Source organism: Symphalangus syndactylus, chromosome 2, assembly GCF_028878055.3.
Source record: "Symphalangus syndactylus isolate Jambi chromosome 2, NHGRI_mSymSyn1-v2.1_pri, whole genome shotgun sequence".
NCBI lineage: Eukaryota > Metazoa > Chordata > Mammalia > Primates > Hylobatidae > Symphalangus > Symphalangus syndactylus.
In genome coordinates, this window is record NC_072424.2 from 74,775,969 (window position 1) to 74,792,682 (window position 16,714).

At 38.0% G+C, this 16,714-nt stretch overlaps 1 protein-coding gene across 15 annotated transcripts in view; it reads left to right on the forward strand.

Annotated features, from left to right (window-relative positions):
* KLHL32 (kelch like family member 32) overlaps positions 1-16,714 on the forward strand; it is a 223,233-nt gene that overhangs the window by 20,893 nt on the left and 185,626 nt on the right. For 2 of the 15 annotated variants that reach the window (XM_063619656.1, XM_063619659.1), the window contains exon 2: positions 6,493-6,691. The exons of the other annotated variants lie outside the window; for them this stretch is intronic. The gene's annotated coding sequence lies outside the window, so the exon portion shown is untranslated. The remainder of the gene's footprint in view (positions 1-6,492; positions 6,692-16,714) is intronic. 15 annotated transcript variants of the gene reach the window in all.

The window sequence follows — 16,714 nt, forward strand, 5'->3', positions numbered from 1 at the left end:
CAAGCGCAGCACAGTGCCTACCACTCAATCGTCCCTTTGCCCAAGTCTACTCAGACTCAAGACCAAGTCCTAGAAAGAGAGGGGTGCTTTAAAAAGGGTAGGAAAAAAAATTTTAAGCATTGTTTTACTGAAACCCGTATGGGATCCTGAGTGCACAACATTGGTGAGTTGGGCAGCACTGGCACTTAAAATTTTGGTCATTGTAGGAAATGGCATTCTTGGGCAGTGTCTTCTTCAGAGAAGTGGGTGGTGGCTTCCCGGGGGAGTCACAGGCTTTAGAGCCATGTTCAGTGCTTTTGGCATGAACCTGGGCCCCTTTGGTTTTCAACATCAGTAGATTCAGAGGCTGGCATTGTTGGACAGTGTGGAATAATGAGAATGTGGAGGCTGACAGGGTGATTATGGTTTTGAGAGTTAGTGAGACAAACCCTGGAACTGAGGGTCTGGTCTTCCTTGTGTAGTTGAAGTTTCTGCAGTTATGGGTGTGGGGTATAAGGCCATACAAGGATAGTTTTTAACGTTTTCTGGGGTCTTAGCTTTTACTTAAATAGCTGGGATATAAGGGTTTACACGAATGACAAGATGAGATTCATCTTGTTTCACGGAAAAATGTTCACTTTACTAAAGAATTATCAACAGGATTAGTAAGCTTTTAGATATTTAAAATACGAGTTTATTTAGGAAAAAATATTTTAAATATTTTGTTTTAAGTGATATCTGCTTTTAGACCAATCTAACCATTAAGAATAGATATATAATATCTATTTTCAGTTTCTGGTAAAATAATTTTTTAACATGAATCCTTCATCTGGATCCCATTTATGTTGCTCAGTTTTTTAAAGCACTTATTATCATGTGGCACACCATATCACTTACTTATTTGCCACGTTTATTATCTGTCTTCTTGTGTAGAAAGTTAGCTCTACAGGGCAGGCATTTTGTCTGTTCTGTTCACTGATATGTCCCAAGAACCTAGAAGTGCCTGGATATGGTGACCACTAAATAATTACTTGTTGATTCTTAAGTCAAGAATCTGTCACTTCACTGCTATGAGCTAGGAATTATTGTAATTGTTTTGTGAGGAATTGTTTTGTGAGGAATTATTGTAATTGTTTAGTGAGGAACAGGGGCCTGGATAATTATTTTATAATATTGATAATTGGACAAAGTATGGGAGAAAGTGCGGTAGTGGCAGGCCACTTCTGAATTTATAATTTTTATCTTATGTTTTTGCCATTTGTGCCAATCCTGCTCCAACTAGACCCTAAAGTAGATCCTAATGAGATAACAGCTCATATATTCCCATCTTTCCCTTTACTATTCCTCTGGATTGGCTGATTGTTTTATACCCTGGTTACTTAGGGGGAAAAAAGTGTAAGGGTTAAGCAATGAGAAATGACTGGTAAAAGAAAAACAAAGGGAATGGCCATAAAATGAGCTGTGAATTGTAGAAAAATATTGGGTTCTATATACTTATTAAGAGTGGGCGCATATTTAATTCTAAACTTCCTTAGTAGCCATTGTGAAAAAAGCAGCTTGATTACTTTCTTGATTTAAAGCATTTGTAAATGTTAAAAGAAATGTATTCTCGAGGCCATTAGGCTGAGATGGCTCCAGCACCTTGGGTTCCTATCTAAGTAAATGAAACCAGTGTTAATAGTAAAAGGAAACAAACATAACCAGCTGAAATCATCAACTAACCACTAACTAGGGACTTTCCACCAATCATATCCAAATAAGGCAAACACCTAACTGTAGCCAATCAAGTAATTTCTTAGTTTTGCTTCTGCATTCAGCCTGTGTAAGCCTGCAGCTCACACCACACAGCTGAGTTCTCTGAACCTCCTCTGGTTCCAAGTGATGCCCAATTCATGAATTGTTCATTGTTGAGATAAACTCTGTTATATTTAATTTGTCTAAAGTTTTTATTTTAACATAAATAAGATACAACCACATGTTAGGAGCATCAATACAATTTATTTCTTTATACTAAGACCAAAAATAAATCCCTCTCAAAAAAGGGATTTTTTGTCCTGTCTCATGAAAAGGACACTGTGTGATTAATGTCATGAGCAATGTCTTCCAAGCATCTTTACAGGGTTATCACATCACTTCTCTGATGCTTTTATTGATGGCATACCTCAATATATACAGAGATAGTAATTTGGGAATACAGATGGGAAGGTATATTGCCTTTGGTACTCTGGCATAATAATGATTAAAACTAACACTTTCACAGATTTTATGCTCTTTGCATTGTTCTTAGTAATTATATTGACTCATTAAACTCTTATAAACATGCTGTGAGGTAAGTAGTATTATATTAATCACATTTTATAGCATGAAGAAACTGAGGCAGAGAGGAATTAAATACTTGTCCAGGGTCATACTGGTAGTGGCTGGGGATTTGAAACTAGGCAGTTTGATTACAAAGTTTGCACTCTTATGTCAAAAGGATACTACACAGTGTCCTTTTCAGAGAGTCCTTGAGAGGGACTTCTTTCTGGTCTTGGCATAAAGAAATGAATTGTATGATGCTCCTAAACGTTTGGTTTTGCTAAATGCCTTTCTGGAATCCAAGGCTAGATTTTAGAGGATCCAGAAAAGAAATGAACATTTTTCAGAAAATTGTCTATTGTAGGTTACTGGGCAATTGTGAGAATTTTTGCTCTCTGGAAAATCCTTGAAGTCTAGTTATTCTGTGTTACTAATGCTAGAGGCACAATGAGGGGTGTGAATTTTAGTCAGACTTACCTGAATTCCAATCCTGGTTCTACCACTTATTAGATTGGTGATCTTGGGAAAGTTATTTCACCTTGTACGTCAAACTTGAGGTTTGGTTCATATCCTCTGCTTGGTAGATCATCATAGTTGGTATTCCTAGACATTTCTCCAGAGAGACGAAATATTTTCGTTTTTAATAATGTGGATAAAAAATTCAACCAAGACATCAGATGATTCCTGAGACCTACAGAAAAATTTTGTGATGTAGATGTGTCCTTATGTGGGCAAGTCTATTTTTTTGTGTGTGATACACAATTATTGAAATCATAGGATATACTTTGAGTCTGTTTCTTCATGAAATAAACATGATGGTTTTATTTTCACTAATAGTATTTAGCAGTTTTAAGTACAGGATATCACAAAGGGCAATAATATCTTGGTTCGAGAATACACTTTTTAAAAAAATAACATTATGTGATCATAGATTTTGTGCATTAGGAAAATTAGGATTGATGAAGGAAGGATTTGACTTCAGTCACTGTGATGGATTTGACAGCCTTTTTCCCCTCCACCTCCCCCATGCAATTCTCTCTGAGATTTATCCTCCCACTTGTCGAGCTCACCCAAGCCTATTGACTGAGCCAAGAAAACATACTCCACTCTCCTCCTCTTTTTATGACTCATGCAAAAAAGTCATGTAGCAATTCAAACATTTCTGAAATTACAAAACATAATGTAGAAAACTTTCTTATCTCCGACTTTAGAATCTTTTTTGTTATTTTGATATTTGCATAAGTAAGATTTTAGATTAATTTCATTTCTTCAGAGGCTTTCCCTGACAACTCAGTAAACACCTGTTGACTCAATCACATCACGATGTTTTGTGCATTTTAGCAGCCATTGTTATCCAGTGTTTTCTTGTTTGTCTATTTACTGTTTATTCTTCTTAGAATGTAAGTTCTGTGAAAATAGGGACATTGCATGTCTTGTTTTAAACTGTGTCTTCTGAAGGTAATGGCACATAGTAGGAATTAATAACTTTTCAAATGGATGAGTCTTTCTAAAATCCTCATGCATTTTACTTCATTTAAATTGAGTCTCCATAGCTCCATATTCTAGTTAGTCAGTTTTCTCTTCGTGCAATTCTTTTTGCCATCCTTCACATTTGTTCACACTTGTTATCATTGTTCATTTACCCAGATCCAGTGCCTCTGGGTTCATTTCTAATGTTGCCACCATCTTCCCCCACCAGCCTTTCTTTCCACAGGTGTAGACTTGCCACCATCTTTTTGTGTAATGTTGACTGAGTTAGTATTTGGTAATCTCATTTTTATTTTTTTTAAAAATTGTGAATATTTTCCATTTGACTGACTCACAGTAGGGTTGTACAGATTATTAATGACATCTCTTATTTACTTTCATAAGATCATATCTTCAGAGTTCCTTGGTGAGATTAATGATTTTGCATTGTTTAAATATTCATAGTGTAATAGGTACTGTGATTCCGAAAGCATAACTTTTCTCTCTTTTTTTCCCCTCCTAAATTTTAATATTTCGCAAAGGTATTTAGTGGTAGTAAAACTAAGGAAAGGAAATTCAGTAGGTAAATGGTTTGCCACTAATAACTGGAATTAAATATACTGACTTTAAAATTTTTTACTTAAATCAATATTGTTTTTTTCTTTTTTAATAGTAAAATTATGGCTAGTGTTTTGAGTGCTCATTATATTTTCAAAGTGCCTCATCTTGCTGTTCAGTTACTCTGTAAAAAGCAGGACAATGTAATATTGTCTTAAAACTGAGCCACAGTGTATTTTTCAAAGCCAAGATTTTAAAGTGATATTAATTTAAAAATTAAAATGAAATTTTGATTTCTTTTGGGTCTTGATATCTCAAAGTTGTTAGAATTATGTGCATATTCTGTAAAAGACTTAGAAGCACATTTTTAATGACAGAGGCAAGTGTTTTTGGAGGTGTCTGAAATTTCTACATTTGTGGTAAAAAAAAAAAAACCATTAGCTCTCTAAATAAGAACAATGTCTAAACAATACATTTATTAGTAAGTGTTCCAGGAACATAGCTCATTCTAGCACAGAGAAGAGTGGGATGTGATCCCTGCCCCTATAATTCATAGTTAAGATGTCAGTTAACATGAAGCTCAACCCAGCTGAAGGAATTTCACCTCATGCCCACGTTCTTTCTTCTACCTTACATCTCTTTTTAAAAAAGAAAATTATGCTCTAAGTGATAGCTTTTATCAGTTGTCACGTTAAAAAAAAAACCCAGACACTTTGCTTTACAACATCATTTTAATCTTACTCCTTTACATGCATTCCTGGTGTATGGTAAGTGCTATTTAAATATTGAATGAGTTGAGTGAGTGAGTGAATGAGTGAATGGTTAGTGAACGACTAGTTATAGTAAATTCTTTGTTATTCAACCTGGCCAGATGTATTTTCATGGAAAACCAAATATTTTATCTGAGAGAATTAGCATGTTCATCACACCAATTAACATAACTAGTTGAATAGCTGAGGGTTGTCCTCTTTGCCGTAGACATTGATATTAGTAACAAGACAAGGGCATTTCACATACTACTCTTGTTCTACTTTGATTCTACAACAGAAGACATTCTTACATCTGAGAGCCCATGAGATGATAGTGAGAAAATGCAATTTTGGGGGTAGACATGTGCATATAGCTGTCATTGATTTCTTAAACTCAAGAAAGCCTTGTAATACAAATTACTCAGTTTGAACAACAAAAAAAGTACTTCTCACAAAACATGTTATTCTGAATGTTTTATAAGTTAGGTTAGAACTGTGACCTGATCTAAACATAAAGTGGTTAAATTTCTAATTTAAAACATGGTATTTAAAATTTTATTATTAATAATGGAAAAATATACATGGGTCAGACTCACATGGTCTCTGTTTGATGATAAGGGAGACTTCAACAGGCTGAGTAGGACAGGGAAGAAGCCAGGACCAGCTTGGGTTCAGGCAAAGGAAACGAACTGAGCTGTCTGCATGAGAGGAGATGTCAACAGCCCTATACACCTTGTTCCTGGAGTATTATGAATTTGGGCTGCATTTACCTAGTGTCTGTGTCTAGAAGTTGGGTACTATAAGGGGACAGCAGCAGGAGGAAAGTTTGCGACTAATACTCAGAGTCAGGTAAGCAGTATGTTGGTTCTAGGTCTATTTTAAATAGGTTCCGAAGAAGGCTGGGCCATGTGGGGCATGTTGAGCACTGTGCCACCCCACACCCTATACCTTAGCCATCGCTGGTAAGGTAGTTGCTGATACCTTAGTGTTTGCCATCGCTACCATCATCTTACCATCATCATCAAGATAATATTAATTGCTCACTATTAATATTAAGCAATATGCATACCAAAACTGATATGTACTTTGGATTGTCTCATTTAATTGTCTCATAAATTGCATTAGCTATAATTTAGCTAATTAAGTTGTATACCTTGTGAGATAAGTTTTATATATTTTTTAAATTTAGCGTTTATTTTTACCAGTGTTATATAAAGAGTCAAATAATCCACAAGGCTTGTTATGTAGAAGTATAGAAGAGGCAACTGCTTTCAATTCTTTTAGCTGTTTCTTTAGATAACAGCAGGTCCTGGAGTAGCGTTGTTTTGTTCAATGCCATTTCATTACAATGCCAATCAGAGAAAAAAATTGATTCCCAGCTGGGACCACTGTCTATGTGAAGTTTGCACATTCTCCCCATGTCTGCATGGGTTTTTTGCAGGTACTTTGGATTCTCCCCACATTCTAAAAATGTGCACATTCAGTTCATTGGTGTGTCTACATTGTCCCAGAATGAGTGAGTATGTGTGTGAGTGCACCCTGTGATGGGATGGCATCCTGTACAGGATGGGTTCCCGCCTTTTGCCCTGAGCTGCCAGGATGGGCTTCAGCCACCCAAGACCTTGAACTGGAATAATTGGGTAAATAATTATCTTACTTGTTTTTATTAATGTTTCTTAAATGTATGTATAGCTCATATTCATTTCATTGTTTAATATTAGAAGTGTTTTGAGCATTCTTTAAAAGAAGTTTGGTGACTTTTTATGACCAGAAATATGCCATAGGAACTTAATTCTTGTTTTTATGAATTAGCCTATGGTAAAATTGAAACTGCCTTTGTGAAGAATATGACAGCAAGAGAAATTTGTGATGGCTGACTCCATCTTGCTTCTAGCCTCACAGGCTGGCTGGACTCACTTATTCCTAGGTGTAGGCCCAGCTAACCATGGAAGGAATTTAGCTAAAGTCTAACTTCGAAGCAAGGATCATAATAGCTACTCCCTAAAACTGATGCTTCCTTGTTCAGGGACTGAAACTACCTTTTGTAATACTAATGAAAGCCCACAAGATTAGGATTGTGACAGGGGCCTGAATTCTGTAAAGAGGTGAGCACAGCTTGCCTTTCTGTAATCGTTTACTGCACTGTAGTAAATGTATCATCACAAGGTGATCACAAGATTTGTGACTTCCCCAGTTGTTCCCATAGATAACATCACTATTGTAGAACCTAAGATTGGTCTTTTGAGATGTTTTTCAGACCTTTGTATTCTGGTGACCAATTGACTCCACCAGGACCCATGACTCATGACTCAGCCAGGCCTATGGCCCCCACCCAGAGGCTGTCCCAGCACATAGGATTGTTTTCCACAACCCTGTGATTTCATCCCCAACCAATCAGCAGCACCCATTCCCTGGTCCCCTGCCTGCCAACTTACCCACAAAAACCCTAGCCTCTGAGTTCCTGGGGAGGCTGATTTGAGTAATAAACTCCTGTCCTCTCACTTGGCTAGCTCTACATTAATTAAACTCTTTCTCTACCACAATACTGCTGTCTTGGTGAATTAGTTTTGTCTGTGCAGCAGGCAATAAGACCCCATCAGGTGATTCAAATTTGATTCATTATACATTATTTCCAAGAATCTATCAATAATTTATGTGAGAACTTACTTTATTTACTTCCATATTTCTCAGTAACATGCTTATGTTTCCAGTCTTGGTTTTTGATGTTTGAGTTGATTGGTTTCCCATGAAAAAAGATGAAAATTTAGCTTTCTTGCCAGGCGTGTTGGCTCATGCCTGTAATACCAGCACTTTGGGAGGCTGAGGCAGGAGGATCACTTGAGGCTAGGAGTTCAAGACCAGCTTGATCAACATGGCAAAACCCTGTTTGTACTAAAAATACAAAAATTAGCCGAGTGTGGTGGCACATCACTGTAATCCAAGCTACTCAGGAGGCTGAGGCAGGAGAATTGCTTGAATGTGGGAGGTGGATGTTGCAGTGAGCCAAGATTGCACCACTGCACTCCAGTCTGGGCAACAGAGTGAGATTCCATCTCAAAAAAAAAAAAAAAAAAAAGAAAATTTAGCTTTCTTCACTCATTCCCTAAAATCACCCCATCATACATACAGGCTTCCCATCCCTCCATTCTCTCAGTTAGTTACACTGATACTTTGGTTGGATCATTATTTCATTTTTATATGGTTATGACAATCTAAATGTTAGTTACATAACCAAACCATGATTACTTTTCCTTTCCTGCAGTACTTTTGTTTTTCACTAATAGTTGTCTTTTTTTTTTTTTGCTTATGTTTTTATATTTTTATCAACAATTCAATCCTCAAACTCTCCTCTAGCTGTAAATTGATAGAAACCACATTAGGTTTTCTGTTTCACCTTCTGGTCAAAGTCTCTCTGGATCTTTCTGAACTCCTCCAGTTTGCCTGTTTTTAATAATTGCAGTTTGGGAACTTCCTTCACTATCACCTGAGAATTCCTATCATCTCTTTCTTGTGTTGAATCCTTGGTCTCCTGAATCACATGTCTTCCTTTTCTCAATATATACTCCCTTGTTTAGGTGGAAAACATCCTCTAATAACTTCCTGGGAAACAATGCCTGGGAGATAATTGCTTGTACTTTGCAAGTCTGGAAACATCTTTATTCTATTTTTAGACTTTAAAAAATTGATAATTTGTTTGGATATGGAAAAGTACAGTGGAAAAAATTGTTTTAGTTTTCTTTCCTTCAATTTTTTTTTTTTTTTTTGCTTAGATAATTCTCTGTTCTTTTCAAAATTTTGGTGATGCTTAGATATTCACTCATATTAAAGAGAAAAAAAAAGCTGGCTGGAAGCTCTGAGCACATGGGCAGGCTTGTTATGCAGCGATTACCCCATAAAATGATCTGGTTGAGCCATTTATTTGGGAAACCTATGATGTCAGACTTCTTAGGTTTGGTGTTGGCTTAGTTAATATTCTCCAGAGAGTAATCTTCTAATTTCCCTGGATGATATAAACCTAGCTGCTGGCATTCTGGAAGTTGAATGGAACATGAAAGCTTAGGGGCTCCACGTTTTCTGTGTAAACTTTCCCTCTCTTTTTCAGATGGCACCTCTACCTTCTACTGAACCTGGCATTCCCTAGTCTAGAAATACTTTTATTTTCTCCAGAGAGCAAATATCATTCTGTCACTGGGATGAGACAGCCAGTAACTGTGTAGTGCAGATTAGGGGAAGGGACCTAGGAGTTCAAACTGCTTTTTAAATAGATTTTTTTCTCCTAATTTTTCTATTGTCAACTGTCTTAGCCAGCTTGGGCTGTTATAACAATAACAAACTACCATAGACTGGGTAGCTTAAACAACAAACATATTTCTCACAATTCTGAAGCCTGGAAAGTCAAAGATCAAGATGCTGCCAGATTCAATGTCTGGGGAAGACCTGCTTCCTAGTTTACAGATGACCATCACATTGTGGAGAAACGAGAGAGGAAGCAAGCTCTGTTTTGTCTCTTCTTATAATAGCACTGATCCCATCATGAGTGCTCCACTGTCTTTACCCAATTACCTCCCAAAGGCTCCACCTCCCAATACCATCACATTGGATATAAGAGTTTGAACACTTGAATTTTGGGGGAGACACACTCAGTCCACAGCATGAACCTCATACTCATACCATTGGTTCTTGAGTCTTTTGGATATATATTCCTTGATGCAAATTGAGTTTTTTATTTGAATTGCCCATTGCCAGTTTGGAATTTGCCTTTCTTGTCTCCTGCTGAGTCAGTTATTATCCATCCATCTGTTCTGTTCTCTACCTTCAATAAGTTTTATGTTTTTAATTTCTTCTCTGTTCTCTTTGATCTTGGGGGTTTATTGTTGTTTTTTCATCTCTTTACTATAGTTTCAGTGAGGTTATTTCCTCAAGAGAAAGATGAAAAATATATTTTAAATTAATGTTTCCTTAAATCAGGGTGTGAGTTGCATTCAGTGCAAACATTTGAATGGATATGTGTTCAATCTGCCATTTTTAACTGGAATCCGTTTGGTAAGTGTATTAGTCCATTTTCACACTGCTGATAAAGACATACCCGAAGCCAGGCACAGTGGCTCATGCCTGTAATCCCAGCACTTTGGGAGGCCAAGGCAGGCGGATCATCTGAGGTCAGGAGTTCGAGACCAACTTGGCCAACATGGTGAAATTCCGTCTCTACTAAAAATATAAAAATTAGCTGGGCGTGGTGGTGGGCCCCTGTAATCCCAGCTACTCAGGAGGCTGAGGCAGGAGAATTGCTTGAACCTGGGAGGCAGAGGTTGCAGTGAGCCAAGATTTCAGAGAAAGGCTCCGTCTCAAACAACAATAACAACAAAAAGTATACCCAAGTCTGGGCAATTTACAAAAGACGGAGGTTTATTGGACTTACAGTTCCATGTCATGTGGCTGGTGAGGCCTCACAATCATAGTGGAAGGTGAAAGACACGTCTCATATGGTGGTATACAAGCAAAGAGAGCTTGTGCTGGGAATCTCCCCTTTTTAAAACCATCAAATCTCATGAGACTTATTCACTATCACGAGAACAGCATGAGAAAGACCTGCCCCCATGATTCAGTTACCTCTCACTGGGTCCTTCCCACAACACTTGGGAATGCAAGATGAGATTTGGGTGGAGAAACAGCCAAACCGTATCAGTAAGTTTCATTTTTATACCCCTTTTACTAATTAGGAAATTGAGATGTGGAGAAATGTAGTAACTTCATGAAGGTCACGTAAGCACTATTGGAGCCAGAATATTCCTCCAACAGTCTTCTTCCAGAACCCAGAACCCACTCTTCTTACCTGTATACTATGCTGCATCTCCATGTAGTACAGGTTTCTCATTATACAAAAGTATAGCTTGGAGGTCTCCATATCTTTGAGTGTGTTGTGCTTCTCATTTGGAAAGCTTTCTCCTTTCTCTCCATCCTTTAGTGCTCCCCTATTGGTCTTTACCCAGTATTCTAACCCACATGCCTCTCCTTTGGTAGGATAAAGTGGTGCAGCAGAATGTAAGAGCTGGGTTTGAGTCTCAGCTTCAGCAGCTACCAGTTTTACCTTAAGCATTTCAGCTTGCTGAGCCGCTGCTTTTTCTTCTGGGAAAAAAACTCATTTAATTCTTATAATGTTCGATTGTTGTAAGAATTAAGTGTATTAACACATGTATGTGCATACGCCTAGCCCATATGTAGGCACTTGAACAACAGTGTTTCCCCAGTTCTAATGTTTCTTGCAGATGTAAGAAGCACATCAGGTTTTTCAAGGCAAAAAATAGTAGCACATTAAGGTATATAGTGATTTAAAATACACCTCCAATTTTAGACATTTTAAAATGAGGAAAATTTGTACCTCTCTTGATAGAAGAAAATGCAGAATGTCTTATACTGTTAGGGTAACTGCAAATGTGGATGTTATGCCTTTGATTATAAGCTTTTTGATTTATGCCAAAGATTATAAGCTCTTTGAAGACAGAGACTATTTTTAATCTTTTTATGTCACTCCTGATATCTAGTTCAATGATTAATGGAAATGTATTAAGCACTTAGCACATATTTGATGAATGAACAGTCTATATATTAAAATTCGAAAGTAAGAGCATTTCTCTATTTGAAAATGGAGTCTGGATTACATCTAGATCATAAATTTGGTAACTCTAAATCTCATATTTTCTATTTGCTAGAAGGCAAAAATTAGTCACTGGAGAATGGTCATTTGCTATTGGATTAAGAACTTTTTAATACAGGACTTTCTAATTAAAATAATTACATATAAGTAGCATGTTGATTTTGTCATATTATAAAGTAATATGTTATTTATCATACAAATAATTTCTATACTAGCAAAACACTCAAGATCTACATTGTGTCATCTATAAAGATGAAGATGAATAATTTATTTTAATTTTAACTGGTGTGAAAGCTTTAAGAAATTCCTTAATAAAAAATTTTTCATAGCAATATTTTTAAAAAGCACCTCAGGATGTTATAATTGCAGGTTAGGTTATTTTGACAAGACTGTGTAACCGATCATGCATTTTATGTTTCTATTCATAGAGGAGTGATGGAGCTAAAAATTAAATTAAAATAAGAGCTGAAAAGGTGTGTGCTAATGTGACTGGAAGAACTTACACATTATATTTTAATTTGGTTCCCAAGGTCTCCAGCTGTATTGATCAGGGTGACTAGATACCTTATCCTTATTCTTATATAAAGAAACTTTTGATATTTAGTGTAACATTATTTTAAGGAATGAATTTCATAATACAAACTAAAACATCATGATTCAATATATGCAAATAATCTGTCATGCTCCTCATTTTTAAAACAGAATACATTGTACTTTTACTTTATTTGCTTTGGAGGATTTTGTAAGAATAATGGTAGTCCTTGAGGATTTAAAACAGTGAGCAAGATAGATGTGGATCCTGCCCATATAGACAGGATGACCAGATAATTTATGATCCAAACTGGGAAACAAAAGAGAACAAATGGGGTGTGATTAGTAAATTGCACAGGGACAATATGCAAAACATAACCATTCCAGAATGAATGATCACCTCACTTAAAGAACTTATTGTCTAGGGAAGGGTTACGGGTATAAATGAAACTAGGGCAGTAGATCCCCCGCCCCAACAAGTAATTATATAGAGTGCTGATTATGCTGTGAGTGGGGATCTATAGGTGCTATTGGATCATATAGGAGAGTAATTAACTGTGACCTGGGAGGATCAGGGAGGGCTTCCCAGAGGAGGTGACATCTGAAACCTGCAGGATGAATAGGGGTTAACTAGGCAAAAAGGAGGGGTAGAAAGTTCTAAACAGTGAAGATGGCAGTTACTGGTACCCTGAGGGGAGAGAACAATTGAATGTTGATGAGTATGTCTGTATGACTGTAACCAGAAGAAGAAGGATCAAGTGGTAAAACACAAGGCTGGAAGTGTTGGCCGGGGTACTATTTTAAGAAGTTCGACTTTATCTCAACAGCTTTAAGCAGGGCAGTGAGATGATCAAGTGGGCCAAGAGCTATTGCCTGTATTCATTTGACCATAATGTATCCAGTTATCCTGGCTAGAACTGAATCTTCACATCTCTCAGCATGTGGAGCTAGGCAGTGTTTCCCCTTCCCTCTGTGGGTGGATCCAGCAGCAGGACTGCATTGGAAAGAATTCAGAAAGGGTCATATCTGACAAGACTAGTGGGTTACCCATGGAAGGTAGCTTGGTAGAAGGAGTGCCAAGGAAAAAAAATCACCCTAAGTTATGCAGAAGGCATGCAGGTGCACACATAGCTTGGCCTCAGGGATGGAGTGTTGGGAGGTGATGGTGCTTCAAGCATATGGCTGTGCGTCTACACTTTGGACCCTCAACCCTCTCTGCTTGGGCCCCCACAGTACTTATGAAAGCTGGAAGGGAGTGTTCTGGTAAAACAAGCAAATTATATGCCTGGGTGTTGAAAGCAACTTCCCAGAGAAAATTTCTTCCAAGAGTGGTGGGGTTTAGCGCCTAGAGAAAGATGAGCATTGATTGGAAAAGTGAAAGCTGGGGGCCAGATGCTCTGAGAGGACAGTAGTGGAGAGGCCACTGTCTCAGGCCCCAGGAGGCCTCCAACGTCGTGGATTGCTCAGCATGCCTGTGGTCCAGCTTTGTCTGAGCAGAGCACAGACCATCCCAGACCTGGAGGTAGTGTGGTCTGCAGACCCGGCATAGCTTCTGAGCCATAGTAGCATGGAAGAGACTGGCAAAGGGCTGCCATAACAAAGTACCACGGCCTGGGTGACTTGAACAACACAAATTTATTTTCTCACAATTCTGGAGGCTACAAGTCTGAGATCAAAGTGTTAACAGGGTTGGTTTCTTCTGAGGCCTCTCTCCTTGGCTTGCAGATGCTGCCTTCTCCCTGTGTCCTCACGCGGTCTTTCCTTTGTATTCACGTGTGTTTTAATCTCTTCTTAGAAGGATGCCAGTCATTTTGAATTAGAGCCCACCCAGTAACCTTTTAACCTTGATTACCTCTTCAAAGGCCAAATCTCCAACACAGTTACATACTGAGGTACCGGAAGCTTCAAGACATGAATTGTGGGGGGACACAATTCAGCTCACATCAGGGCCTCCTTGGGAGACACCAGCATACGGTGGTTGCAGGTTCTGATCCTTGGCCTTTGGTTTCTATGGATCAGGAAGGCCTAGGAGCATTTGAATCATCTTCAGAACAATGCCAAGTGTCTTATGGTCCTATTTTTCACTTGCAGTGACAGAGGTATTACGTTACATAGTCTGTGTGCATCTTAGATTATTGGAAACTTCCTTTGTACTGATTCAAAGTTGATGTTGCCTTAGCTCACCTGCCCTGGTACTAGGTGCCTGAGGCTGTTGGTCTTTGGTCTCTTTAGCACTTTAGGGTATGACTGTGTCCTAGAATAGGTTCCCTTTTTTACTGTTAGGTGTGGTTAAGAGTACGGGCTCTGTTGGATTTGAAGCCTGATTTCACTATTTATTACTTGTGTGTCTTTCAGTAAATTCCTTGACCTCATTATGCCTTATTATCCAAATCCATACAGAATAGGGATAGTAAATAAGGTAGGGAAAAGTTAGCACAGTGTTGGACACTTATTATATGTTTAATTAAGGTTTTATCATCTTTGTCATTATCATCATTGCCATTACCATCATTTCCTTTTCACATGACACTGAGAAAGGCCTGCACTGCCACTCACATGATGACCTGTCCAGGAAGAGGAGGACTAGCATTTTCCCTATTCTTACTGAACAATTCTTGTTTAACGTGCTTTTCCTGGTCATCTTCCCACAACTTGTCTTTCCCATCTAGAAGCCCAAAACCCCTTTACCTTTGATTATCCTAAGACAGTATGTAAGGCCAAGTTCTAACCACTCCTTTGAGTTACACATCACTGGGGGCTCCCACATGTATTTATGTTGAACATATTAATAAACTTCTGTTTGTTTTTCTCTGTAACAATTATAAGGTATTATTGGAGTATTACACTAAAACATTATTAAACAAATATGTGATAATAGCAAGAATAAACCAGTGTTGGCAAAAAGAGTCAAACTCTGTAAAATATTTTGAAGGGATTTATTCTGGGCCAAATATGAGTGAGGGCCCCTGACACAGCCCTCAGGAGATCCTGAGAACATGTGCCCAAGGTGTTCAGGATACAGTTTGGTTTTATACATTTTAGGGAGACATAAGACATCAGTCAATACATGTAAGATGTACATTGGTTTGGTCCAGAAAGGTGTGACAGCTGGAAGCGGGGGCTTCTGGGTCATAGGTAGATTCAAAGATTTTCTGATTGGCATTTGGTTGAAAGAGTTTAATTATTGTCTAAAGACCTAGAATCAACAGAAAGGAATGTTTGGGTTAAGGTAAGGGGTTGTGGAGACCAATGTTCTCATTATACAGAAGTAGTCCCCAGGTAGAGGCTTCGGAAAGAATAGATTGTAAGTCAGTTGTCTCCTGGATCAGGAAAAAAAATGAAGGACAAGGAAGGGGATTCTCTTCAGAATGTAGATTTTCCCCACAAGAGTCAGCTTTGGAGGACTATTTCAAGACATGGCAAATAAAACATATTTGGGGTTAAAATATTTTGATTTCCTTCTTTATCTGCCATGTGATATTGTGCCAGTCAGGTCGGAAAGTAAGCCACATTATATAGGGTTAAATAAAACCCCTCGGATGAGATTTTACGGTTTGTAGGGCATGACTCCCCAGACCCCTTAGATAGGAATTTGGGGAAGAGAAGAAAAAGGTCAGAGTTGAGTTCTTCACCAGTCTCTTATATGTTGGTAGGATTGGTATGCATCCACATAACTAAGGTAGCTTAATTTTTAGTATCTTATGTTTATTGATTATGTTAAACTAACTTACTTTGTCTAGTCCTTCTTTCTTTATATGTCATCAAGACCTATAGGACACTTACTTTTTTCCTCCCCCTTTTGTTACTGGCTGGGCTCGTTCTGCCTGTATGCAGCAAGCCAATCACTGTGGTGACAGTTTTTGCAAAAAAAAGAAAAGATTTTATTCACAAGGCTGCAATGTGCAGGGCCAGGGAAACAAATCTCAGATCCACCTCTCTGAAAATAGGGCGTGGAGGTATGTATGTGACAGAAAGTGGGGTAGTCTAAAGTATAAGGAAAGATGATTGGTGAGTCGGAAAGGTGAGGTAATTAGGGCTTCTGCACAAGGGTAATTGAGCTATATGGTTCTTCATAGGATATATGTGCAGAAAATGGTGGCACTAGCATAATGTGATAATGGAGTTTTTGGCTCTCTGATATCAAAAAGGTCCCTCTTCAGGCAGCTGTTGCAGGCCCAACCTGTGCAAACAACTTGTGAAGTTGAAGGTCTCAACTGGCTTGAACTAGACAAAAGCTGCCCCCTAGTTTCTGAAAAATAACTATAAGCACCGTTACTACCGTGACCCATAGTCAGAGATGTTACCCATAAGGTAACTAGTGGGAGTTTAGTTATGTATTGTTCGGTCATGTGACTTGCCAGTGGCGGTTTTAAGATCAACTAGAAGCAAGTTATTAAAAGCTAGCCAGCTAGTTTGGAAGGCTTAATCATGTTTCACTTGCTCACTATTATGGTTTAATAAGATATTTATTTTGTCT